General features: G+C 44.7%; 1 protein-coding gene across 1 annotated transcript in view; it reads left to right on the forward strand.

Annotated features, from left to right (window-relative positions):
• The first annotated feature begins 420 nt into the window (after nucleotides 1-420).
• FAM3D (FAM3 metabolism regulating signaling molecule D) overlaps nucleotides 421-27,729 on the forward strand; it is a 550,272-nt gene continuing 522,963 nt past the window's right edge. The window contains exon 1 of the mRNA XM_069643754.1: nucleotides 421-563. The gene's annotated coding sequence lies outside the window, so the exon portion shown is untranslated. The remainder of the gene's footprint in view (nucleotides 564-27,729) is intronic.

A 27,729-nucleotide genomic window follows, 5' to 3' on the forward strand; every position in this document is an offset into this window, starting at 1 on the left:
CATTTGATGGCCGTACTCTGAGATTACAAAGCATGTACTTAAGAACAGTAAATACTGCCACTGAAAGAACTGGACTTGGCATGGCGTGCGTGTTATTTCAGAGTAATTTAGACTGCGCAACTCATACATAAATCGAAGCGCCCATAAGATATGGCAGCAAAAAGTGCGCGGGTGACACGGTGTGTCGTTAATTCACAAACGAACACGTAGCACATGCTCAAACGTATTGAGCAATGCTCGCCTGGCCGCTGGCTGACACATCGCTCCAGGAAGCTCCCTCTACAGCGGCTCTCAAGGTGGAGTCTAAAAGCAGTCGAACGGGTCAATTACAGGTGTGCTGCTGAAGTGTAAGCTAGACATTATTCGGGTTTCGTGGGCAGTCCGTGCACGGCCCAGCCCTTCGTCGCCGTGGCAACTGAGTGAACCATCGCACCCGGTTGCAGCCAGGGCACACAGCGGACCAGCGAAGGCAGCCGCTGCTTCCACGCCTACCACCGAGCTGCGCTTCACCCGAGAGAGTGCCCTCCAGTCTCGAACAGCCTCACAGCCATCCCCGTCTAAAGGTCAGTGTCCGCGGGTTCGTCGAATTCTCGTTTTCTTAGGAAAAGGACTCCCGAATTGTGCAGTTCAAAAGTATTGCCGCCAAGTGAACTAAGAAAATGCCTTCAATAATGTGCACGCCATAGAGGTGGAGGCGGCTCAGGGTTGTGTTGGCATGTTCCAGGATAGCAATCACATTTCTCTTTCGGGAAATTCGCATTTGAAAATATGCCACTGTCCAAAAAAAGAAAACACGAGCAAAAGTCTTTTATTGTGTGCAATAAAATAGTCAGTTCATAACCGCTGTACATCGTAAACATCGGCATTTGCAGAGCAATAAAGCAGGATTGGGTTTAAAACTTAGTCTATGGTACTCACAATGCAAGACATTCGGGTAACTCGCTGGACTGTTTGCAAATGAGTGTGTGTAAGCTAAAACAACTAATGTGCAAAGCTAGAATTTTGAACTTCACAAAAGTAGTTACAGTTACTATGTGTGTGGTGCTAGAAGTGTGGTTGGGCCAACAGGAACACTTTTGAAGAAAGACTATTTTGGAGTTTCGGATAGAAAACGTTGATGTAACTGGTGCATTATTGTTTATTCAAATAGCCACACTGGCGCTAAGAGCATGCGTAGACAGCATAATTGATATCTTCCCCACCACAGACAGATCTCATCCTCTCCCCACCCACACTAAGTCATTCATCCGTGTTACTCCCAGCCTTCAAGACAATGATAACCCCTCCTCATTCAAAGGGTCTCGTACAGGTGCACTGCTCTGATCACAGGCATTGAGCGCTTTGACCGGGTCTCTTGTGGACCATAAACAGCTACCAGCGGGGGTGCAAAGTTCTCTTGTAGGTGATAATATCTGACTCAGAGGCTGCTGGGGCATATGGGAGCTGATCACTATACTGCGGTTATTACACAGGACGTCATTGGTATGCTGGCACTGGTCGTCAGTTAAGAACCTCTGTGTATTTGTTTGGAATGCCGACGATCACTTAAGGTCCTACAAAGGGAATATGGTGGTCCTCTGCGGTCTGCTTCCATTGGATGAATACCAGAGTTACCAAAGGCACCTCATGGTGCTGGTGAGACAACATCACAGCGGTTCGTGAATGAACAAGAAAGTGGGTGGCTAGGGAGAAGACTCAGAGGAGGTGAAATGGAGGAAAATTGCAGAAGTTGGTACATGGACAGGGGAGTTAAAAGAGGGCAGTTTTGATTGCTCTCCTCAACTACATGCATTAATTAACAGCTTTAATGTGAGTCGACAGAGGGTTCGAAAGACGAGGTGTGACTCTGAGCTAGCAACAAGGTGTATTTATAAGAAGGCTGGTATCAAAATAGCAAAGGTCTTGTGGTGGAAGTTAGAGCTGAATCTTGTCTCGCAGGTAGCTTGAACCAATAAATACCATCAACACTTTTAAAGGTGGGGCAAAGACCTGTGTATTTGATTGTGGGAGCCGTTGGAGACTTTAAAATGTGTAGCAATAGAATGATGTTTGTTTAAACTGATGATCCAGTGACTAGTTACATTTTGAATCTTTTCCAAGCTATCAAGTTGATAGGCATGGTTGCCAGAGTAAAGGGACTTGCGATAGTCTAATCGCAAGTTGACAAGTGCCCCTACCAACATGGGTGAGCTGCCCCATGGGATAAAAGGAAGACACTTTGTGGAGTAGCTTCAGCTGAAGGAAGGAGCGCTTGTCCATGGGGCTGATTTGATAATTCTAATTTCAGCAACATACTGTTAGGCAGAATCACATGCAGTACCCTTGGGGAACACTACATGCAATTAAGACTATAAGTGGCAGTACAATTTCCCCTTTGGTACAAGCCTGTACTACACAGATATGTGGCAGTAGTGGCTGAGCAGCCATACTTATCTCAAGAGTTGAGTGAGCAGTAGAACAAGTTGCACAAAGGACCAACTCATACAGTGGTTCAATAATGGCAGTAATAGGAGCATAATGGCACTTCATATACTTTAAAAAGGGATAAAAAGACAAGGTTATAAGAATCAACAGCACAAATACTTTCATAGGCAGGGCAAATGGTTTCAGTAAACTACAACCAGCAATTCAGTTCATAGGCCTGGGCCAAAGTCAATGATTCAGAGTCTTTGTATAGGATAGCACAGTTCTGCTAGTAAACGGTTACGTCTTTGCCACAGATATTAGGAGAATTTGGCTAGGTGAAAAGTTTGACAAATGTTTAGGGAAGGGCAAGGCTTGGAAGTTGGGAAAGTTTCACAAACTTTCTCCGTGGCCGAAAGGTTTTCCGGACCGCGTTTGCACAGTACCTTTAAGAGCTGTAGCTGAGGCAGTTGTTCCTGGCAGTTTGAGCAGATCTCGCTGCTCCTGAGCTTCAGTCGTGGGGATAAGAAGGAGGACGTCAGGAGGTTCCTGCACTGCCCAAGGATGAGGCCAGAAGCTTGGCAATACGTCAGTTTAAGTTGTAAGTGCCTTAAAGACCACAAACTGGTATCTTTCACACTGGCTATCCGGTTTTCCACAGACTCTGTAGAAAATTCGACCAGGAGGGGACGGTGTCCAGGCTGCTCACGAGTTGGTTGTTCCCACCAAACTCAAGGGAAGAAGTTAACCTTCAAGGGCTTCTTTGTCAATGGAGTTTCAGGCAATTCGGACCCGCAGCAAGGCTTCACCGGTCGTCATAACTGGAACTGTATTTGGAACTGTTCTAGTATAATTTGCTGCCTTCTAGGAAGAGCCTTACGCCACCGTTTCTGGTGCTTGACTCGCGCTTGGAGTGTGGTGATCCTGTGGTCTGTGGGGGTCCCAGAAGCCGGGAGTTGGGATTTCCTCTCTTTTGATGGCTTGCTCTACTAGGATGAGTCGCTCCTGTTCACAGCCCAGACCATGGCTGAGGAGTCGTTCCCACGTACAAGGTGCAAGTCGCGCCTTAAAAGTGAGGAGGCCTTCACAAAGAAATTGGGCCCACCTGAGTCGAGAAGGGATACGGCGCTGGACTCTGAAATTGCCCATTCAGTAAAATTGCTCCCGGGCACGATTATGGAAGGGCGATGTGCCGCAGCGGACTTGCCTGGTGGCCTAGAGACGGTTGCTGCCAACACGCTGCAACTGACTCTCACCTGGCTAACTCCCTTGAAAGCAAGCCATTCATTGCCTTCCTGATCCGCTATGGCACTCTAATGTCAGTCGTCTTGTTCAAAGGGGCATATACTAGTAGAAATCTACTGCAACAGGTCTTTAAAGCAGTTATGGGGAGCCTAGAGGACAATACAATCGACCCCAGGACAACGAAAGAGAAGCATGGGACTGCATCCTCTTCCCTTCACCTGAAAAGAAAACTACTGACCGTCTCTGACGGTGACAGTGACTGGTTAAAAAGGAAACGTTTCTTCTTTAATAAACCACTGGGAAATAGACACAAAGCTGTCGATAGTGAAATAGCTGACCGGGTCCTGTTGGAGTGGCAGCCACGTTGGAACAGGACATGCAGTGGGGCGTATCCCCTTCTTGCCTAGGGACAACACATTTGCAAACAAATAAAGCTCAGCCGCTTCCTCGCAACTGTGATCTCCTTTCTATATGAACGGTGGAGGACGCCCAACGCCCGGGTGGCTCTAAACTATCTAACAGTGAAAAGGGCCATGTGACTGGTAAGGATGGCCTTGAGGGATGCAATCCCCCCACCTATAGTGCCCGGGCAACGGAAACCCCCCACCGATGGCCAAACCATGTGAAGCAGCTAAAGTTCAAAATGTCTGCAGCAAGGACTTTATGGCATTGTCTACGAAGGAGAGTGCACTGAGGAGCTCCTGAGTGAAGAAATTAGTAGTCACCAAGAAGAAGGGAGCGAGTTAATTGCAGGCTAACACGTCGGTGGATCTTCTGAGTGCAAAAACGTAATCAATTGTACTGTGCTTGACCTCAATCAGATCTTTTGAGTAACCCTGAGGCTACTAATATCAAGCTATGAAGGAAAGATTGGATGGACAATATTTCAGCCAGGGAGCAGTGCAAGACCTACTGCAACTTTACTGGTGGAATGTAGACACAGGAACTCCACGTAGAGTTATCTTAGGCTATTCCCATGCAGTTTAATGCGAGCACAATTTCCGAGACTCAGGCTGAATCTACTCCCACAAAGGAGGTCTTGCTAAATAGGAAACTGAGGTAGGAATTGGATGTCAATTTTAGATTCTGTAAAACATCAGACACTAAAGAATCTCTCTATCACTTAATGTTGTGCTGTCAGGGGCTGACTGACAAAAGAACACTACACTTGGGCAAAATACTGAACAGCCTTGCCTGGCTGTCTCCAGATAAATGGTGGTATAAGCTCATAAGTGGAGAAAGTGTGAGCCAAACCATCAACTTGCTTAGATTTATGGATGACATGGTTGTTACAGGCATGCAATTCGGAATAGAATTAAGATTGTATGTGTCAAAGGAACGTTAGGGGACTTTTGAATGACCTTCTTTCCTTTGTACGCATACAATAATTGGAGATTTGTGGATTGTTGATTGCTTTTAACTTTTTTTATTGGATTTAAGTGAAGGGTGGATTTGGGGATATTGATGTGTGTTTAACTTGGTTTTATTTGCATTTTAATGTGAAAGGTTTCTTGTAAACCAAACACTAATCAAATAAAAAATATCCGATACTATGTAAATAGAACTGGGTAACAGTGGATTACCATTGTTGCCCCCCCTCCCCCAATGCTCACAATAGCCATTGTGAATGTACGCAGCTATGTCTTGTGGGCATTGCTTGCACAATGTTAGGTACATCACATTGTGCCAGAATACTTCCCTCATGATTCAGGGATTATGGAACAGATTTCATACCCAACAATTTATGACACATTGTCCTAGCTTACCTTTCCTCTCCAATGGTGTACACATACTTACTTGTGAGGTAAGGTAGGCTTTGGAGTAATGAACATTAGGGTAAGTAATCCCAACATTCTGAGAAACACACACACACACAAACGCACACACACACGCACACACACACACAGACAAGCATTCATACTGCATTTTTCATTATTCATTTACTTTCACATCCACACACATGCTTCAGCATCCAAATGGCATCATTCCTTCTCGTACACACGCATCAGAATTCATACAGCATCATTCATTATTCGCTCTCCACACACACACACACACACACACACACACACACACGCACACACACACGAGCATTGGCAACATTCAGTCTTCATCCACTCAACACACTTACATCAACATTCATACATTTTTCATTCACTCTCACATTCACACACGCATCAGCATTTATACATCATCATTCATTCTTCATTCACTATCATATTACCTTCGTGTCCCTCTTCCTCGTCCCAGCACTTACTTGTGAGATAATCTTACCTCAAAGGTATGTACTGGGACGAGTAAGAGTATGACCAGGATAATGAAGATTACCGGCAAGTAATCTCAGCTTTAAATCCACGTCCCTCTTTCTCATCCTTTTACTTACGTGTGCGGTAAGGTTATATCAAAAGTAAAACATTAGATGAGAAATCCTACAACTAGGATTAATAAAGATTACTGATAAGTAATGCCAGCATTTACACACACGTGCATCAGCATTCATACGGTGTCATTCATTCTTCATTCACTCACATTCACCCTCACACCCTTACAGCATTCATATGGCCTCACATAAACACGCACACCCAAACAACATGCATTCTCTCATTCATGCACCCACTAACCAACACAAACATTTGCATACATGAACAAACAAATACATCTTTTGTATTTTCTTACCTGCAGCCCCTCTTCGGTTTCCGGTCCTCTCAGCCTCGTGATGAAGGCCCTCCGACTCCTGTGCAGCATATATTGCTTCCTGGCTACTGCTGCATATACGCAGTGGAGCTGAGGGCCTTGGTCGGGAAACCCCAACACATTCAGCATGTGCAAGAGGGTACCAGAGTGTCCCCTCACAAATTCAGCCCTCCAGTACCCAAGCCTGCATCCCCAATTGGCCATGCAAGGCTTGTTGGGCAGATACCCTGGGGTTCTATTGAAATGTCAAAGGAAAACAGAGATTCCCTTAGGCAGTTCAGTTCATGCCAGTTGCTCCCTCAACTGCTTGCTGGCTTGGCTCATCCATAATGGGTGTGGGTGGATGCCCTATCGCCAATTAAAGCCGAGCCTCCCATGCTTGGCACTATATGAAATACCTAAATTCACATTCCGAAATCTATGCAATCTTTTAAAATGACTTAATTGTCACTGACTTCTAGGCATGGCTGCCTTAATTGATCTAATCACAAATGCTACCTGGGAATACGCCCATTCTTTCCTATTCGGGCAATTCAACCTCTTCCTCCATTACAGGTTGTGTTCCCATCGCCTACGCCTGTTATTTAGTGTGTCCCAGTAGAGTTAGCTGGTTCAGCAGGTCTTTTGATGGAATGAAATGACAAAGAAATGAGCTGATGCACAAAAGGTGAAGTATGCATTGACGTCCTTTGAGTTCACACACCCTCTTTCGCACGGAATGTTACTTCCTTATTTAGCTGCTTTCTTTCTCAGTGTCTTACGTAGATGAAAAACCTGCCTAGAAACACATTTCAAAAATGCTGAAAAATAAATGATGAAGCCATAATGCAAACACTGACAACGGAAACCAATATTGCAAAGCAAAACATGTTGTATTTTACACCAATACATTCAACATATAGCTTACTGACATACATGCTGTCTTTTCAGGGGCAGACCCACTGAACACTGACCCAACTGCAACAACAGTATCCAACACCAAAGCAATCTAATCTGTGATATTCTAAACCAAAAACAAATCTTTTCAAAACACCCCTTAGCAAAGCCAATAGTGTTGCCTTTTCTTGTAGACATGGGATAGGCATTTGCCAGGAAGTGCCGTAAAGGTACAGCCTGGATATTGGATGGCAAGGCAACAGCTGGCCAATGGTGAGACTACCTGGACATATGATGACACTGCTTGCCAAAGGCCTACCTGATGCCTTTTTAAGAGCCAAAACGGATACCTTGCCAATTGCCAGGTATTCATTGCAACAAACAGATGCTAGGACACATGCATTGCTCATAAATAAAGTAGCTGAAGGTACGCTTTGTGACATCATTTTTATTACACCAGGAGCTGATGTCCAGCTGCAGTTCATCGAATACCTTTCCGGAAAATGCTTAGAAATAATAATGGCAGCCCAATAACACCACATAACTTAATGTCACTGTAAGAAAAATCCCAGGTGTATGGTTTTGTGTAGTGGGCGGGTATGGCCATTGGGATTAGTATGGCCATGGTCAGTCATTGAATATAAAAATACACACAACACCCAAAGGCTCTGTACCGTCACCTCAACTCCCATCTCCTTCCTATTGTTACTCCTATACCAATTGTTTTGGCTAATCAGTAGCGTTAAAGCAGTACCCTTTAGGCAAAAGTAAAAAATATACTCACGTGGGTGCTGAATATGTTCGTGTGTAGTAGTTGACGTTTTGATGTCTGTTTTCGCACATTAGCTGCCTTGGGACCTGTTGAATTCCCAGCAGTTTGCTGTTGTGGTGGGGGAATAGAGAAGATACAGATTTGTAGGGACCCTCATAACCAGTAAAGTTTCAAAAAAGGTAGCAGGTGCAGTGCCCAGTTCCAGGAAGAACATGGCAAAATAACCTGTTCTGTGGTTTTTTCCCACTTTGAGAGTTCGCAGCCATCGCGTTTTGCTCACTGTACCTTTTGAGGATGGGAAATATTAATTTGCATATCAGTCTTTGTCCTGCCCACATGAGCAGTCCAGCACCAAAATGCTATGGAAATTCCCTTCTGAAGAAGAGTACCAACAGCAACCCCATACACGTGTTTCAGCCATGTTGGGCCTCATCAGTGAGGTGAAGCTGTGCCTCTCTGAGAACAGTGAGCAGGGAGTCCACATCTGAGTTCCCCAGATAACTCACAGTGACCAACCCCAAGTTCCTTGCAACACATAAAAAAGGTAGTAGGTGCCCCTCTTCAGGAAGAACATGTGGTACAGCCATCTGGTCCCTAGTATTTCCTTCTCAAACATTACTGATAAAAATAGTCACACTAACACTGCCACTGAGGTATCATGGAAGACCTCAGTGCCTAAAGTAAAAAAAAAAAGGGCACCTGGCTAGGCCCTGATCTGCCCAGGGGGGAACATCATGATATAATATAGAAAATCAGGGTGAGAAATCACAAATCAGATTCTTGATAATATAGTTGAACACTTCTCTATTGGGTGGCTAGCTAATAGAGTTTTAACTGGAATCGGAACACAAAGATATTTTTACATTGGTTATTTAATTCCATAAAACAATTCTGTTTCTGTGCATTTCTTTGTGTGACAAACCCAAAACAACACGGACAAAATTCAACTTTAACATGTAGGTAGAACCACTATGTACTATCCTCGTGACTGCCAAGGAACTTAACTCGTAGTAATACACAGTATCTGTTGTACATAAAACAATTTTACAAAACGAGCATATGTCGCCCAGAGCGAAAAATAACTCTGGAAGGTCAAAACAGAACATAAATTACATGTGAAACAGATGGAACAAGACGTTGTGCCAAAACGGTCGGCACTGTAGCGTTTTGGCCAAGAGTAGCTATTCTTTGAAGCTAGTGGTTGATGTGGCCTTCTTCAGGATGGGGGAGAAGTGTTCTCTGAGTCCGTAGGGTGTCTTGTTCCATCTTTTTCACATGTAACTTATGTTCTGATTTTAGAGTTATTATTCGCTCTGGGCTCCACATGCTCGATGTACCCTCCCTGGGCAGATCAGGGCCTAGCCAGATGCCCTTTTTTTTACCTTAGTCCTAGCACAACCCGTGGTTGTAGGGCCAATTTCGATCCCGTTTTTATGGATCATTAATCAAATGTACACATTCTCACGTGCAACATACAAATGGAGAAAGTGAATATAGTGTCTTACATTGATGAACATTTTCAAAAACTCCTAGGAACCACGTCAACTTTTGGATCACAAGGAGGAGCCATTTTACAAGACTCAAATAAATATGACTTAGACACCATACACCAGAAGAAGAAAAAACGAATACGAACCGAAATGCATGGAACTTTTATGCTAGAATATCTTAAAGCTGGAATCATCCTGATGGACTACAGGTTAAAAACATTCCAAAAGTGTTCACGGACAATCCAAAATTCAAAACCAATTTTAGAGTGGGGAATAAATGTAGCCGCGACTGGATTATACGTATCATCGACACAGCAGAAGAAGAGTGTAAAAAGCAAGGAGAGGAACTTTCGGAACTCGAGAAAAAATTCACAGAGGATACAACTATAGCGGAAGATAAGAAAAAATTTGAAAATTGGAAGAAACGGTTGCAAAATTCAAACAAATCACAATTGATAGGAAGATCCAAAAATTCAATAAAGACCTGAATAAGTACGGAGAGGAGAAAACCTATCCATACCTCAGGGATACCTACTACAGTGATCTACAACATCAGCAATACAGCAACTATAACAGGCGGAATAGAGTGGTCAACTTCTCAGGCAGATCAGGATCATCAAGTGGCAGTGACCCCAGCCTAACAGGCGGTAATACTTCTTCAGCACCACCTCCCCAACACCCTTTTTTTCAGAGGGGGGGCAACGGGGAAGGCCCCAGGAGGAGACAACAGCAGGCAGGCCAATACATGCGCACCAGACAATGGTATTCCAACCAGCCATAACTCCTCAGATACCGATCTTTAATCTATCCGCCAGACATCTAAAACTCTCCGAACAAACCCTTTTAGAAAGAGGGCTCTCTTTTGTGCCGACTACTAAAGCAGATTCATTTCAGACCGAAGCGGAACTGAAAAGATTCTTTAGAAACCTCAGGTCGAAATATTTCTTTGAAGTGTATCTCACCAAAAATCAAGACACTCAACATTTGCCCGAATCTACCCAAGAGAAAAGACAAGAAAACACCACGGGCTTGAAACCAAAATCGAATTTCATGACACCCCCACATACTATTCCAGCGTAATTTGACACCTTTGAGAAAGTGGTCATGAAACCAGTAACAGAAGGATTATCCCACAAGAATTTCTATCAGGACAAACTAAGCCGGGAAGAAAGGCAAGCTTTAAGTGAACTAAACACAGACCGCTTTATAACCATTAAACCGGCAGATAAAGGAGGCGGCATTGTGATAATGGACACCACTGCATACAACACCGAATGTCTACGACTTCTAGCAGATGTCACTTTCTACAAGAAACTGAACATAGATCCTACTCAGAGGCTACAAGAGGAGATTACAAACCTCACCAAACACGCAGAAGAGGAATGTTGGATTTGTGAGGAGGAAAGGAAATTCCTCAACAAAATACATCCAAGGATACCAGCATTTTACATCTTACCCATGGTACATAAACATGCCACTAAACCTCCAGGTAGACCTATCGTGTCAGCTTGTGACTTTCCTCGGGAACCTTTATCCCTATACACTCATTTTTTTATGAAACCCTTTGTAGGAGAGATGAACTCCTACTTAAAAGACAGGACAGATACCAACAAGATACTACAAATAGTTACTTTGAGAAGTGTTAGTAAAGATTTCATAATTGTGTGTAATTTTCCCTCCATGTGTCAACCCCCTAACTTGTTCCTGCTGTTTAAACACCATTGACTGACTTTGCCAGAGAAGCACAGCCTTCAGCTGCACTCCTCTGGGCTTTCACTCACTTCTTATGGGGAAACTGACATGCCCTTAAGACAGTCAGTACTGGGAGACTTTATTTCCCTTAGTCCTTTTCTCATGTTGCAACTTTTGTGCAACATGCAAGAAGTGTGCAATTTATCTTACCATACAGCACACTTGGGTCTATAGTCATTTCCAAAGGCCCTAAATACTCTCGCTGGACAACTATGCAGATGTGTCATGGACAGGACTGGTGTCAGCTATCGTTTTGCATTATTTTTAACCCTTTCCTGCCATGTTAACCGCGTTAACCGCATTTGGCACGAATAGGTGGCCTGGCTCCAAAATGGCCATGCCACGAGGTTCTTTGTCCTGTCCTTTGGCCATCTTGCCCCTTCAATTTCCCCAGGTCGAGTCAACCCAGGTCAGTCCTTATTTGGTCATGCAATTTGCAGCGAAACCCAATGCTTTCGCTGGCTTCTGCATGCCTTGTGTGTGTGCCTCCAGGATGTGGGCTGGAATGTCTGGTTCCAATACACATCCTGGGTGCCAGAGAGTCTGGAGTGTCCTGAATGCCTGAGACCACCATGGTCTGCGATTGGTCCACGTATGGAGTGTGTATTTGTGAGCAGATCTCCCATTGGGTCCTCTTCGTTTTGGCTCGAAGGGAACTTTGGGTAAGAGGAGGCCAAAAACACCCATACCATGTCGATCTCCTGAGTTCTCACTGAACAAAGGATAGGATCCAAGTATCCTGCAACTACGAAGCTGAGTCGAGGAACCGCTGGTGACCCGCTGGAAGGTTTGGCACCCTGCACCTACTGTCGTTCCGTGGGACCCCGCTGCATCTGATCGTCCTAGGTCTGTGAAGGCACTTCGACACAATGGAATAGTGGGACCAACTATTCTCGGCACCTTCACCAAAACCTGCAAGGAAGCTTTCTCGGAAGTGTCCCTGGGGGGCCAACCAGTGGGCTGACCAGCGTACGCAGGACCTTTCCTCTGTCTCTGCCATCGTTTCGAGGAGGCCCTCGAAACTTGGTATACTGCTAGCTCTGTGTCCACGGCACCCTCACACCAAATGTTGTACACTTGGCGTTCCCAAGACTGAAGGGAGACGAGTGCACCCGGACCGGAGTAAACGCGGTTACCCTGTTGCTCTGCCATGGCAATGTCCTTTGCAATTCCGCTGCATTTGTGACCCTCTTGCCCCTGAAGCCGGCTGCAGTGACACTGGGTCGATTCATCCACCCGGAGCGGAGAAATCGCCACTGTCCCGTTTGGGAATAATCGCTGTATCTCAGGAACTAAAAGGTGCTGAGACGTCCTTTTTGCCGCATTTGAACCTGCAAGCGAAGTGGACTGACCTGCTGAAGTTTGGGTCCGCTTGCGTCAGGGACCGGTGAGTACTTAATACCCCAACCGGTGGTCCCTAGCACAAGGGCCCATTTTTACGCCCGGTGGCCCCTCTCGTTTCCACTGCTATTGCGAAATAGCGACTCCATCCTGAACTCTCGAACTGTCTGTGCCTTCAAGTGGAGGTTCTTCTTGAATAGTGGGAACCCATTCTTCATCGCCTCACCCACCTTCCTGAGCTGCTAGAGACCCCTGAGGAGACCCCATTTTGCCCACTGGAACAACCGTGTGCGCTTCCATTGCATGTACTATTAAGCACAAGGCTCCCCTCTTCTTAGGGCTTGGACTGCCTCTTAGTTAGGTGTATTGTCGATGTTGAAGGGGCCTAAAGACCATCTACACTGCCTGTTTTCTTCCCATCTAGGTTGTCGACAAATTTCGTGCATTTAACCCTTTGGTCCCCATTGGTCTTGTATATATATTGATATATATTGTATTGAGTGTGATGTATTGGTTTACCTAGTGTTACTGTGATTTTTTGCTATGGTCTATGTTACAAAGGCCTTGTAATAAATGTGTCTATATTTTTGATATAACACCTGTCTGGAGTAATTTGTAAGTTTCCTTGCTCTGTGTGCTCATTGAGGTCTTTCAGTCACCCTCACCCCTCCTGAGACTTAGTCTTGACTGCCTGCCAAAGCTACCTTGATTGGTCTGGCTTGTCGAGAGGTTACCCTGTTCCAAGAAACTAGGCTGGCCGTCTGAACTTCTGCCCACCAGGTCAGATTTTAGAAATCCACCTTAACAACATCAAGTTGCATTCTGGCCACTATGGATGTGGAATCATTATATACTGCAATCCCCCAACAAGAAGGCCTAGAAGCATTAATCATATGCCTCAACAAGAGAAGGGACATTACAACAACACCTACGAACTTTATTTTGGAATGTATTCTTTTAGCCATATCAGAGAACTTCTTCCTTTTCGAGAAACAAATCTATCAAAAATGGAAGGGAATAAACATGGGCGCTACTTTCGCCCCAGATGTGGCAAACCTATACATGGCCCAGTATGAGGACGACCACATCTACAACAATAGCAACCCCTACAAAGCAAACATCAAACTATGGCGTCGCTACATAGATGATGTCCTTCTGGTTTGGGAGGGCACCAAAGAAGATCTAATAGCATTCCACCAATGGCTCAATCTACCCAATGAGCACATAAGGTTCACCATATAATGGGACTTTCAAACAGTTAACTTTTTAGACCTACACATAGACCGATCCGGAGACATCCTCAAGACCGAACTGTTCAGAAAACCGACAGATAGGAATAGTCTTTTACATTCCGCAAGCTACCATCATGAAGGACTGAAATATAATTTACCATATGGTCAATTCCTTTGCGTAGGAAGAAACTGCACTGAAAGAGAAACATTTAAATTCCATGCCAAACAATTGCAAACACGCCTCACTGAGAGAGGCTACCCCAAGAAATCTATAAAAAATGGCAAAGAAAAGAGCAGCAAATACAGACCGGGCCATCTGTCTAACTTTGAAAGAAAAAAAAACCTGCTAAACAGGACTGTATGTGTCACCACATACAACCCTATCAGCAACCTCACCAAAGCATTCATCAATAAACATTGGTACCTCATCAAAAATGAGGGCTCCCTAGAAAGGAAACCCATGTTTGCATTCAAGAAAAACAAAAACCTGAGGTACACATTGGTGTATACCTTTATTGAACCTTACAAAGCCACTAACACCCTATGGAGCCTACCACCAGTAGTGGGCCATTTCAGTTGGGGTCGGTGTGGTGCGTGCAATTATACCAAATCATGCAAAACATTCACCCATAAGGACTTCCACTGGACGCTCAAAAATCACATTAATTGCGAAAGTAAATTTGTTATCTATGTCATCAGAAGCCCGTGCGACCCTGTGCGACCCGATATATATCGGCAAGACAATCAGACCCATTAAACAACGGATCTGTGAGCACAGGTCCTGTATCAAAAATAAAGTGGTGGATAAACCACTTGTTGAACATTTTGTGAAATACGGACACACCAATGACAACCTAACCTGGACAATCGTACAACAAGAGGTGGAGACATCAACCTATCCCTCACCAAACTGGAACAGCAGTGGGTACATAGATTGGACATGGTTAAGAATGGATTAAACATCACAGTCGAATGGAAACCTTTCTGGAACTAAAAGGGCAGTGAGAAAAGACGGATACACAGTACCTTTACTAATCTCATAATCCACTCCCAGGAGTTCCACTATATACACGTTGCCCATCAGCATTCTTCCACCATCAGAATAGTTTATTTATTGTTTACACAAATACATAAAAAACAGGAAGGATTTGTTTGCCCTCTTGGCCCTAGATATGCACCATGTTACCATTTGTCCAACCCTACTACTGTTCTATTTTACACACTAAAGCAGATGTCTATACTTGTTTGGCATAGATCCTGAATCATACTGCCTGTTATATCTCAGTTAGACAATCAAGATTTTTGTTGTCAAATGTACCATGCTGCATCAATCACTTAAATGCACTGGAGATAGCTACAACGATTATTTAACCACAGAAATGGTTTTATCTATTTTAGTCTCCAAAAAATGTATGATGTCAACTGAATGCTGTGTTGTTTTTGTGAGGCTTGTGAACTGTACTTGTTGACCATGGTCACTTGTGATATGCAAGAAACACCAAATATGACATCAGTCATATCGTTATGCCCCCCCCGCATATCCCTCTTCACTCCTGTAGCCTGGAACACCACAAGCACTTTTTGTAGAGATAGTCAGGCCACTCATCCATATCCAGCTAGGGGTAGGTATTCCAAACACGCACACAGCATTTCCGCCTGCGGAGGATTATGTACCACGCATATCACCATGTAAGTTGACACAGACACGTGAGCACCCTTCGTATAGACTACATTTCCCAGGATGCCTCACAGTGTGAGTCAACACAGACACGTGAGCACCCCTCGTATAGACTACATATACCAGGATGCCTCTCTGTTACCCTCGCCCCCTACTCTAATTTCATAATCCGGGACCCAACATCAAGCATGTGTTTTGGGCGTAGCCATCTGCAACCTGCACAGTGGACCTTCGGTCCTTCATCGATCCAACGTTTTACTATATTAACAACATATGTATTTTCTTCCCAGGGCCTGACTGTGCGCCTGAACGCACACACCTCCTTTCCCATTGGCCCAACTGTCGGGCCGGGATTGGACGTCACTAAAGTGGGCTGGGCTCCGCGACGAGTAGCTGGTTTCATTTTGTACTTCTCTGTCGTCAAGGCAACGCGCAGTCCACACTGCCGCTGCCATCACGAGACAGAGGCCAGCGCCCAAGCACTGCTCGTTAGCAGCCGAAGTAAGTGGAATCGCACTGACTCGCTTGATCCACCACGACTGTCTGCGCTTACAGTAGTCCGCCAGACCCTGCAGTTTTGGTTGCGGCACTACCATAGTCTCACCCCATTTGGACCCTCCCCTGGGTGCCGTGCACATAACTTTCTGACACTCTTAGCACACTGTGGCTGGAGGCGTCTACTCGATTTCGTTCACCCATTAAAATAGATACATGCAGCACTCGAACTGATTAGCTTCTTATGCCATCCTCACTACCTGCCATGCACCTAATCTCTAACGTTCTCAGCACGTGTCTGGATTCGTTCACTCAACTTGGTTTACGCATAATAATAGATGCATAAAACATGTGTGACATACCCACAGATTATCCTCTCCTGCCACCACCACTACTTGGAAAGGGTTGAGACTTACTTGAACCAGTAGATTACAGAGTCTTTCATTGTTTTTACCCCTAGATACGCACCACCATTAACTGGCAGCAAACCACCCAGGCTGGACTACAGAAGTTATAAGTTTAGCCATGACGCACAGGAATGAGTCACTGAACTCTACTACTACCTTGCAGTGAACATGAAACACTGCAAGATTAGCAGCCCTCTTCAAGCATAGAGGGATCTTGCTATGAATACTTCCCGCAATATTTGTTTTTGACGGTAAGCCTTACACCAGGGTTCCATTTTGGACAAGTGGTGTTTTTTATCCCAACTAGTATCTAATAAGAATTTACAAATTATTAAATGACCTCCTAACGAGATCACATATCGTTCTAACACTTGTTCCACACCGTCATTATTCCTTGACAGACACCCAACGGACTCAGAGAACACTTCTCCCCTGTCCTGAAGAAGGCCACACCAACCACTAGCTTCAAAGAATAGCTACTCTTTGCCGAAACACTACAGTGTCAACCGTTTTGTCACAACGTCTTGTTCCATCTGTTTCACATGTAACTTATGTTCTGTTTTGACCTTCCAGAGTTATTATTCGCTCTGGGCTCCACATGCTCGTTTTGTAAAATTGTTTTATGTACAATAGATAATGTGTATACCTACGAGTTAAGTTCCTCAGCAGTCACGAGGATGGTACATAGTGGTACTACCTACATGTTAAAGTTGAATTTTGTCCATGCTGTTTTGGGTTTGTCACGCAAACAAAAAGCACAGAAACGGAATTGTTTTAGGGAATTAAATAACCAATCGACAAAGATCTTTGTGCTCCGATTCCAATTAAAATTCTATTGACTAGCCACCCAATAGAGAAGTGTTCAACTATATTATCAAGAATCTGATTTGTGATTTCTCACCCTGATTTTCTATATCATACCAGACCTCAGTGCCTGACCACACTTGAGCTAAAAGACACATTCGCCCACCCCCTGGCAGTACCATTTTTGCTCATCCACCCACTCTAGGCAACTCCATGATGGTTCCCCACTTTAGGCGAAATACCTCTCGCTCAAGGATCTCCGACTTTGCCTAGAAGCCATGGAAATTGAAAATGTTGCATCCTACAAATAACCCCTAACATAACATGACATATTATGACTATATGGTTTTATTATTTACCACACCATTTTTATCTATGTAGTTTTGCACATTTATTTTCTTTTACCATGTTTTTTTATCTGCTTTCCTATTTGAATTTGGTTTATGTTATATTATTGTGATTTATACTGCACACTGCTGCCACTTTCAGGGTCTCCAGGTGCTCTGGTGGATCTGAAAAGGAAGGTGGGTGGGAGGGCTTTAGTTAGTGGGATAGAGATGGAAAGCACTAGAGGGCTTTGATATGCTGTTGTTAGCTTCAGCTTGGAAAAAACAGTCACTGTGTGCTGGGTTTGTTTTTAGTTGGGAAGAGTTAGGTCGTTTTTGTTGTATGAGTGTGTGTGGGATGATTTGTGTGTAATTGTTTTAAGTTTTCTGTTGTGTGTTTAGTCGGTTGTTGCTGAGTGGGGTTGGGTGTTGCTGAGGGTGTGAATTTTGTGGTGGTTTTAGGTTTCTGCTTTGGTAGAGGTATGTGTGTGTTTTGGTTGGTGTTTGATGTTGGAAAGTTTTACGTAGGTTTAGTTATTATTATTATTGGGTTTTTATAATGCGCTTATACAGCGAAAAGGTGTTTCTAGGCACATCAAGAGAAGGGAGGGGCATGTACATGGAGAAAAGAAACAAAAACGTTCCTACTAGGTCTTGAGGCATTCGGAACATGCAAGTGCTGTAACAAGAATGAACGGGAGAGGAGGGAAGGAGGGGAGGTGGCGGGGGAACAGGGAAGAAGCCAAACAGTAATGTTCCTACTAGGGTATGAGATAATTCGGAGCATGCAGTAACAGAAAAGAGGGGAGGGGTGGGCAGGAGGGGAAGTTTAGGATGGGGATGAATGTGGAAGAAGACAAACAATAATGTTCATACTAAATCGTGAGCCAATTCGAATGTGCAAGTTCAGTAACAGAAAAGAGGGGAGGGAGGAGGAGGAGAAGAGTAGGTAGGGGATGAACAGGGAAGAAGACAAACAATAATGTTTCTACTAGGCCGTGAGACAATTTGGAGCGTGCAAGTTCATTAACAGAAAGGAGGGGAGGAGGAGGGGAAGAGTAGGTTGAGATGAACAGAGAAGAAGACAAAAAATAACGTTCCTACTAGGTTGTGAGCGTGTAAGTTCAGTAACAGAAATGAGGGGAGATGGGGAGGAGAAGTGCAGGACGGGGAGGAAGGGTAATGCTCAGGCGGGAGGGAAAAGGGAGCATTAAGTGCAAGTGAACATATTTGCTTGCACTTAGAGTAGAGGATGCACAAGGGAGTGTTTGAGGAGAGGCGGGAAGGAGCACAGTGGAAGGAGTGATGGCAGAATCTGCCAAGGCTGCAGCAACAAAGGCAATGTTGTCCTAGATGTTCAGGAGGAGCAGGGGAACACCTGTTTGGTGAGAATTCCCACAGAGAAGGGCTGTCTAGAGACCTCAGTAGGTGAGGTGGGGGAGAAAGAGGAGAGTCTAGGCAAGGGGAAAGGGAGGCCAAAGGAGGCCTGAAAGTGTGAGAGGGAGAAGCATGAAGCAACAGCAACACAACAGCAATGCACCCATCTAGAACATGAGTGCAGGATAAAGGGAAAGCCTAGAACACCTAGATGCAAATTTCCTGGAAAGGGGGGACAAAGTCTAGGTTTCAACATACAGCAGAAAAGCAAAAACACCTAGATGTGAATTTACTGAAAAGGGGTAAAAAGCCTAGGTTTCAACATACAGCAGAAAAGCAAAAACACATAGATGCAAATTTCCTGGAAAGGGGGAAAAAGCCTATGTTTTAACATACAGCAGGAAAGCAAAAACACCTAGAAAAGCAAAAACACCTAGATGCGAATTTCCCGAAAAGGGGTAAAAAGCCTAGGTTTCAACATACAGCAGAAAAGCAAAAACACATAGATGCACATTTCCTGGAAAGGGGGAAAAAGCCTAGGTTACAACATACAGCAGAAAAGCAAAAACATGAAGAGCATGTTACTTGGATGGGCCTAGGTGCTCGAGATGGACAACATGCAAAAGTGGGCGATGTACAGCAGACTAAAGCATTGGTGAAAGGCGTAATAAGAGAGGTTGCACAGTTTAATAGAGAGCAGTAATGGTTGTCCCCCCCCCTCGCACCTTTCTTACCTTGTCAGTTGTTTGATGGCTGCGCTGCATGCTCCGTCGAAACACAGGCCAACAAGGAAGTGGCAAACGGAGGGGGAGAAAGAACGCAGGTGCACGGTAAGAAAGAAAAGAAATGTAAGAAACATACAGAAAGGAAAGAAGATGAAAGGGGGGTCAGGGGACAAGAAGAGAAGGGGTCCCGCTCACCTGCACTCTGAGATGGAAATGGAGTGCAGGGAGGCCAACAGATTGAAAAACCCGCCATGGCGAGGTAGGTGGACAATGGGGCTCGGTTGTGGGCTAAGGGGAGGGAAACACGGTCCAACAAGGAAGTGCCCAGGGGAGGGGAAGAAAGAGGGCAGGAGCACGGCAAGAAAGAAAAGTAAGAAACACACAGAAAGGAAAGACGAGGAAAGGAGCTGTCAGGGGATAAGAGGAGAAGAGGACCCACTTACCTGCACTCCGAGATTGAAATGGAGTACGGGGGCCAACAGATTGAGAAACTTGCCATGGTGAGATAGGAGGCCAATGGGGGCTCGGGTGTGGGCTAAGGGGAGGGAAACACAGGCCAACAAGGAATTTGCCAGGGGAGGGGGAGAAAAGAGCAAAGAGCACAGGAGCACCGGCAAGGAAGAAAAGTAAAGCAAGAACACACAGAAAGGAAAGAAGATGAAAGTGGGGTTCAGGGGACCAGAGGAGAATGTCTGTGTCAAAGGCTGCTAATAGATCTAGTAGTATTAGTGCAGATGTGATGTTCGAGTCTGTGTTGGCTTTTAGATCACCCCAGATACACAGTACTGCTGTTTCGGTTCCTCTCATGGGTCTGAACCTGAAGCTGACTTGTGCCTTATCTCGTATTCGATTGTTTTCTATATGTTCCATGATTTGTTCCTAAACGTAGCTTTCTAGGAGTTTTGCTGTGTACGGGATGTTTGGATTTGGTCGGTAGTTGGTTAGGTCTTCCGTGTTTTCAGATATATCTTTGAGGCGTGGCTTGATGTATGCCGATTCGAAGGCTTGTGGCACATTTCCTGTTGCTAGTGAATGGTTGACGAGGTTGCAGAAGTATTCAGCAGGTGTTTTTTGGGTGATGATAGTCATGTTTCAGTTCTTTCTTCAATGTCGGATGAGTGCAAGATGGTGGTTAAAGATTTTGTGGATTACAGTCTGATGTTTAGTTCTGCATCGTTTATGGATTTCCAGTTTCTTTACTTAATTGGAGTTTTTGGGAGGTTAGTTAGTATTTGCGTTGGCGAGTGGATCACAAAGGTTATTATGAGGTGGTTGCTCCAAAGGATCTGCATCGGGATTGCAGTTGTGAATGGGTTTCTCTTGCAAACGATTGCATGTAGGGTGTGCCCTACTGTGTGTGCTGGTCCTTTGAGCAATTGCTGTATATGCATTGTTGCTAGTTCATTTGTTCGTGTTTTAGATGAGTTGGTGTTTTGTTCTTCAAACTGGTTGTTGAAATCTCTCAGTATGATCAAGTGGTCATATTTTATGGCAATCGTGTCCACAAGTGAAACAAAGGGGTAACAAAGTATTAGTAGATGCATTTTTTGGACAATGGCCCTCATTCTGCGTGGGGCGGTAAGGGATACCGGGCACCGGTAAGGAGACCGTTGCCGGTAATCCCTTACTGCCCTACTACGAGGTCCCTTAGCGGGTCCCTTTCTTAACGCCAGGTCTGACCTGTTGTTAAGGACAGGACCCGTTAAGTGACCTGGGTGCAAATAACGGGCTTGGCATGCGCCGGCCCGTTATTTGCGCCCTCCCCATTCTCATTGAGCCCTATGGGGGCTCAAAAGGGAATGGGGAATTGTTTGGTGAATGGGGACTTAGCGGTCCCGCCAAGGTCGGACTGGACCGGTAAGTCCCCATCTCACCAAACCGGACACGGTACCGTTATTGGTGGTAGTCATGGCGCAAATAGCGCCATGACTACCACCAACCTCGTAATGAGGGCCAATGTGTACTTTTGTTTAGCTAGCTATTGTAGATATCAACCTGTCATTTTATTTTCAAAGGTGAAACCTAGACATTTTTGTTAAAGCTGTCACTGTTAACCTGAGTGGCGTGAATTTTCAAAATCTAAACCCATATCAGTCAATGTAACAGAATAAAACAAGAGTGCCTGTGCTATTCTGAGAGAACAGAGGAGGGAACTGTTACCTGGAGCCCCGTCATATGCCACTTGCCTCAATCACATTCCTTTTTGGATATTTCAAGTTGCAGCCAAATATGGGCAACACAAATGGTACACTATTTTGAATCATAGTAAAACTCAGAGTTGAAATTATGACTGTTCTTTTTGAAAAAAGGTATTAAAATGAAGTCCAAGAGTTTTTGAAAGGTTAGGTAAATCAGGTGCTTTAGACGGGTGTAGGTTCACCAAGCTGCATACATGGATAAGCCATTCCCCTGTGCTTTAAGTAAATAAGGCTTATGCTTGACTAAGCAGCTTAAGACAAATGACTGGTACAATGTTTCATGTACACTCATACCCAAATAACGCCACACAATAACTTATGTAATTATAAAGTCATACAATATAATTAGCAATTACGACAATGACATACGGAAATAAATACACAAAGGCGAAGATGTCTCTATTTGCAAGAAATGCAATCTTCACCTATTCATCTAACAAGTGCCTTCTAAGTCTAAGTGCCCGGCGCACGTCACAGTGCAATGCCCAGTTAAGTGTCATGCTATACATTACGAATCAGTGCAGCAGTGTAACAGGACTGGCTAAAATCGAAAACTACATTTTAATACCGAGATTAGTGCTTCCCTTCTTATACGTCTTTAGACATAGTCTAAAGAGCGGAAATGTCCGATGGTTTCCAATTCATAAACACAAAAAACACAAGATAGGGCCTCAAGCTCTGCCCTTGGCCATTTCCCCCTTGTTTGATGATTCAGATTGTATCACTGAATGACCATATTGGTAGCTGGATGGCATCTGCCAAGGTCGAGCTGTACGGCAAGTAAACTCCAGCATGCACCCGGCCACCTGTGTCCAGCAAGCATCATCCCATCTGACAAACCCTCATCCTTCACACCCATGACACACGTTTACATGCAGACAGACACATGTAATTTCAAGCCGCACACCCTTGCCGGCCTTGTCGGGAAGAGTCAAGCGAAAGAAGGCCGCCTCCTAGCTTCATCTAACAATCCTTATCACAATTCTCCTTCAAGGCTAGACTTTCAGCAGGGTTGGCATTGGGGCCTTTCAACCTTTTCAAACGAAAGGGGCTTCAAGCCTCAGGGGTCCCCGCAGCAACTGCCCCCATGTTGCCAGTTAGCAGTCTTGTAACACGGAAATATACTGCTTTTTCTATTTTCATTCTGGGGCTTAAAATGTGCGCTCGCATTGCAAGCTGCGGTTCCTGGAGCCCTTCCTGCTGTCACTTCCCAGGGGATATACAGATGTTTTATCACCTAATTGCCTTCTAACACTGGTTCCTCCACACAGGCCACCTGCTGACAAAGAAGGGGTTATAGCTCTTCAGTGGCCATTTAGTCTTTAAGATCCTTGCTGGCTGTCTGTCTCCTGATAATCAGCGGCTAGTAACCAGATCGTTGTCTACATTATAACGTATGAACCCCACAGGTGCCTCAGGCGTTTTTTTCTCTAAGCAGGGGGCCCCCAACCACCATGGTGAAATGGGCCCCACATATCTTCAGCCAGTCCTGGGTTTTAGTGAGCATTATGCAGAAACTAGAATGATAAACCAGCATAACTGGAGTGGTGTGGATTCGAGCCTCTCGAACAGAGGCCACTGCAGTTTAGGCTGTAATCAAACAATATTTTCTTTCAATTTGCATCTTGCTCACTAAAAGACTAGCCTTGAAGAAGCACTATGTATAACAAAAGACATGTGATGGCTAATAGGCAAACTAAACATCACGGGCACCACAATTGCCCCCCGCAGGGTTTCCGTAAGGACAAACAATCAGAGTACTCGTCTTCCCTGTGGAAATTACCTACATATTGGTTTGAAAAGATGCTTAGAATACTTCATATGCATAAAGGGTTAGCACACATTTATTTATTAATGTTTTTATTTATATACAGGAGGAAAAATGCTCTTTTGATCACAAAAGAACGTACAATAGATATGAAATCAGATTTGATGGGAAGCAGGGAGCTTCTTACAATGGGGTGAGTTTGGGGGTCATTTTGACAAGGTTTTGGAGGGGAGTAAATGGAATAGTCACCGGGGACAATACTTAAGTGGACATACATAGATTAAGGACAACAAACATTGGACATTTTTAAGTGCAGGTAGCCGGTACGGCAATCTGTGCTCGGATGTGACAATGATGGGTGAAGTGCTAGAGTGGAGGCAAAGGAAGTGAGGGACAGGCAGGTTAGAGGTGAGGGAACAATGTTAGCTAGCAGGCAGATGAGAGGAAGATTGTTAAGTGGGTAATTCACAGGCGAAGAGGTAGGCTTTTTATTTGGTTTTGAACAAATCTGTGTGGACTGTTTCTCGGATGTCCAGTGGAAGAGAATTCCATGCAAGTTGAGCAAGAAGGATCAGAAGCGCGAGGAAGCACAGGGAGGGCGAGGAGCCAGAAGGGTAGACAAGGAGGCAGAGCAGAGATTACAAGAAGCCTTATAGAGTTGGATTGAGGATACATACACACAGTGGTGCCTTACCCTGGTTAGATTTGTGAACCAGGAGACGAAATTGAAATCTGGTTCTGTTTTGCATCTTCAGCCATCCAGTCTGGTGATGGTATGAGGAAGTATGTGTGAAGTGAAGGAGTTCAAAGAGAATCCTGGTAGCAAAGTTAATGATCTTGGCGAGGGGACAGAAAGCATAGTTGGGGAGCTCAAAAAGGATTCTGGCACAGTAGTCCAGTTTAGAGAAGACAAGACTGGTTAAGAGATGCTTGGTGGCGTTGAAAGGAATGAGGTGCCTGATTTTCCTGATATTTAGAAGGTTGAGGTGAGCTGCTATTCCAGTATTGGAGATGAAAGTAGAAGGTGTGAGAAGGGTCATAGATAATGCAGCGGTTTTTAGCTGAAGAAGAGTTAGGGAAGTGTGTCATGTGGACACTGGATAGGCAGAGGAAGAGATGAGAGAGAACTTTTGGCAGGGAAGATGAGTACCCATGTTTTGGTACAGTATAACATCAGAGAGTGCAAAGCCATCCAATATTTAATGGCATAGAGACAGTTTGAAATTTTGATAGAGAGATCAGAGAAGAGTTCAAGAAAGTAAAAGATTTGGGTTTTATCCGCAAAGAGTTGGTACGAGAACCCAAAGGAGGAGATGAGTGAATGAACGAATGAGAGAAGCTCCAATCTCACTTTGCATGTGTTATTTTCACGCATTGATTGGCATTATAACAGTGTCCACTTGGATCTGAGGCTCTGTTGCACTTGGTTATCTAGCTAATGTTTGTGGCGTGTCTCCATCCAAGCAAATGTGCCTTGATCAATTCCTACCCGTGGTATCATCATTAAAATATATCCCAGCAGGTCTGCATTATGGCTGGGGAGCAGACTTTTTATGATATCTGTGTAGTGGTTTAGAACTGGGACTGCGGCTGCAGCATGAAAGTGGACGCTCTTGGTGCACAAGAGGTGTTTCACATTGACAGCAAGAGCTCTCTGAAGAGAGTGGGTGTGGTTAGGATCTACGCTTTGGTTTTGGGGGCTCTCTCTGGCCCCTCAACATATGAACACAGAGATGCCTGAGAGCACATTAAAGATAACAAGCCAGGAAAGTGCTGCAGGAGTGCACACTGACATATCACTTTCTGGTTACTGTCTCCTTAGTCCCTGCTAGGTGGTGCTATGTAGTGCACAGTTCCTTAGCAGTAGCCTATGCACCCAGCAAAAGGGCGCTCAGCCAGTCAGGTGGTTGGAACAGTGGGCGAGAAAACACATTCTCTGCCTGCTTTTCCAGCCACCCGAGGCCCTTCCCCGAGCGGTACCATTTTAGGAAAACATATTTCATGTGGTGAGGCAACAGGCAGGCTCTCCCTGTTGTCTCCCCACCCACCAAAACAATCCAAACCTGTTCTCCACCCACTCCCTCTCCACTTACATGCCAGACTGCAGCTTTGTACTCCGGTCCCGGCGCTCCTCCCATCTCCCGTCTGCCTCCAGAGAAATGGAAAAGGAGATGCCGGCTGGCATAGGGAAAAAGGACTTAGTCCCTTTTCCCTATGCCAGCGGGCATCTCTTTTTCTCCCCCCCCGTTTCTGGAGATAATCTCCGGAGGGAGAAAAATAAACCATTTGCATCCCGCTTTCACACCCCACTGTGGGAGGCCGCCACAGCCGGTAACGGCCCATAGACCTCGCTGAGGTCCTCGCTTCGCTCGCTCGGGTTCGCAGGCCGTTACCGGCCATGGACACCCCCCCACTGTGGGGGTGAAAGCCATAATATTGACCCACACTGAAGCAGAGATCTTTTTCATGTTAGCACCATGAAGTGGGAATGGACTGCATTGACTGCTATAATTCCTTGTTCCGAGCAACCTGTGTCTAGTTCGTCCAGCACCCATATTCCTTGACTACCCCATCACTCTTAGCACCGGCATAGCTCACATGCGGGTGCTAAGAGCTCTTTAGATTAAAGAAAAAAGGAAAGAAAACAGACCTTAGATAGCAGGTCCTGAAGCTACTACACTTGTAAAGTCTATTTTCTTTGTTGTTCACTTCTTTGTCATGAACAAAGAGAACAGACTTTACAAGTGCAGCGGCATCAGTAACCACTGCATAAGGTCTTTATGTGATTTTTGTTTTTTTAACCTAACCAGCCTATAACACCCATTTGTCAGTTATGTGGGTGATGAAGGCAATATTACCCGAGGCAGCGGGCTTCATTCGGGCCCTCAACTTTGACAGCATGCCATTACCGGCAGGGTCAGGTAATATCGGCTCTATTGCACTAGGGGAGATATTGCCCTGGTCCAGTTTTTTAAATTGAAAGATAGCCTTTTTTTTTTTACTAAATCATTGTTTGCCCTGATGTTAACACTGTGCAAAATCTCATCTGCACTGTTGCAACGTTTCTGCATTGAGGCCCCAGATTGTGTGTTTTGGGCAAACACCCTGTCGATTTGTCCCTATATTGAGACATTACCATTTCACAGCTTTATCACGAATGAAGAAATATCTCTATGTTTTGCGAGCCTGGTATGTCTTTTGAGTTTTTCCACGTATCAAAACTGCGTTTCCTAGAAGCATTTCACCATTTTTGATGGAGCAGACTGTAGTTTTTGCTATGAATTGAAGCTAGTCAAGAAAGGTGGACGAAGGTGCATGTAAGTTATGCTCTTTTCAGAATTGCAAGGCTCCTTACTTGTACGTTGAATGCAGTGCATCTGGCAAAGTATAAACAAGGAGTCAGCCGAAGGAAGGAGACACATCTTTTATAGAAATCATTTAAACAAGGCTGTGTAAGTGAAACAGCCATATTGTAAGAAATCCTGCAACCCACCAGTGACGCCCATATTTTTTTACCCTTGAGGGGCGCACTCTGACATTGGTGAATTATTCTTATTATATTGAATTTAACGTATTTTTTTTATGTCTTTGGGTTTGTTTTTGATAACCAAATGCACAATAAAGAATTTTAAAAAAAGACATTGGTGCGTGCATCTTCATTGCCTTTTTCTCGGGCTCGCTTGCTTGTTCCTATTTCTGAATTTGAAAGCTTTCTTGCCAACTGACAACAAACCCGAACATTGCGCTGAGCTATGAGCAGTGAATAATTCATGTATTCTCGAGAGAAATGGAGACACAGGCGCCCAGAGGATGACAGTTATTCATAGGTGCACTGCTTTGTTTTCCTTATGGCGAACCAATGGATATCAGTGTCACTGGGCGCCATGCCAACCTGCATTATTTTCGTACACATGCTTATTTGCTCAGCTGATGTGGCAGCATGCATGGTGTCAGTGCCTAAGAATGACAGGGTGCTGAGCTAGCAGATGCCAAAGGGTGTTGGGGGTAAAATGTTTTATTAGATTCTTGGGAGTGGCAAAAAAAGACCAGGAACAAGAAGAACATTATTTTTTTTAAAATTTATTTTGAAAGGGTGTAAGGGTCAAAAGAAATGATTAGAGCAGGAGCCTAAAAAAACAAAAACAA

This window comes from Ambystoma mexicanum, chromosome 2p, assembly GCF_040938575.1.
Source record: "Ambystoma mexicanum isolate Mex_15411 chromosome 2p, UKY_AmexF1_1, whole genome shotgun sequence".
Lineage (NCBI taxonomy): Eukaryota > Metazoa > Chordata > Amphibia > Caudata > Ambystomatidae > Ambystoma > Ambystoma mexicanum.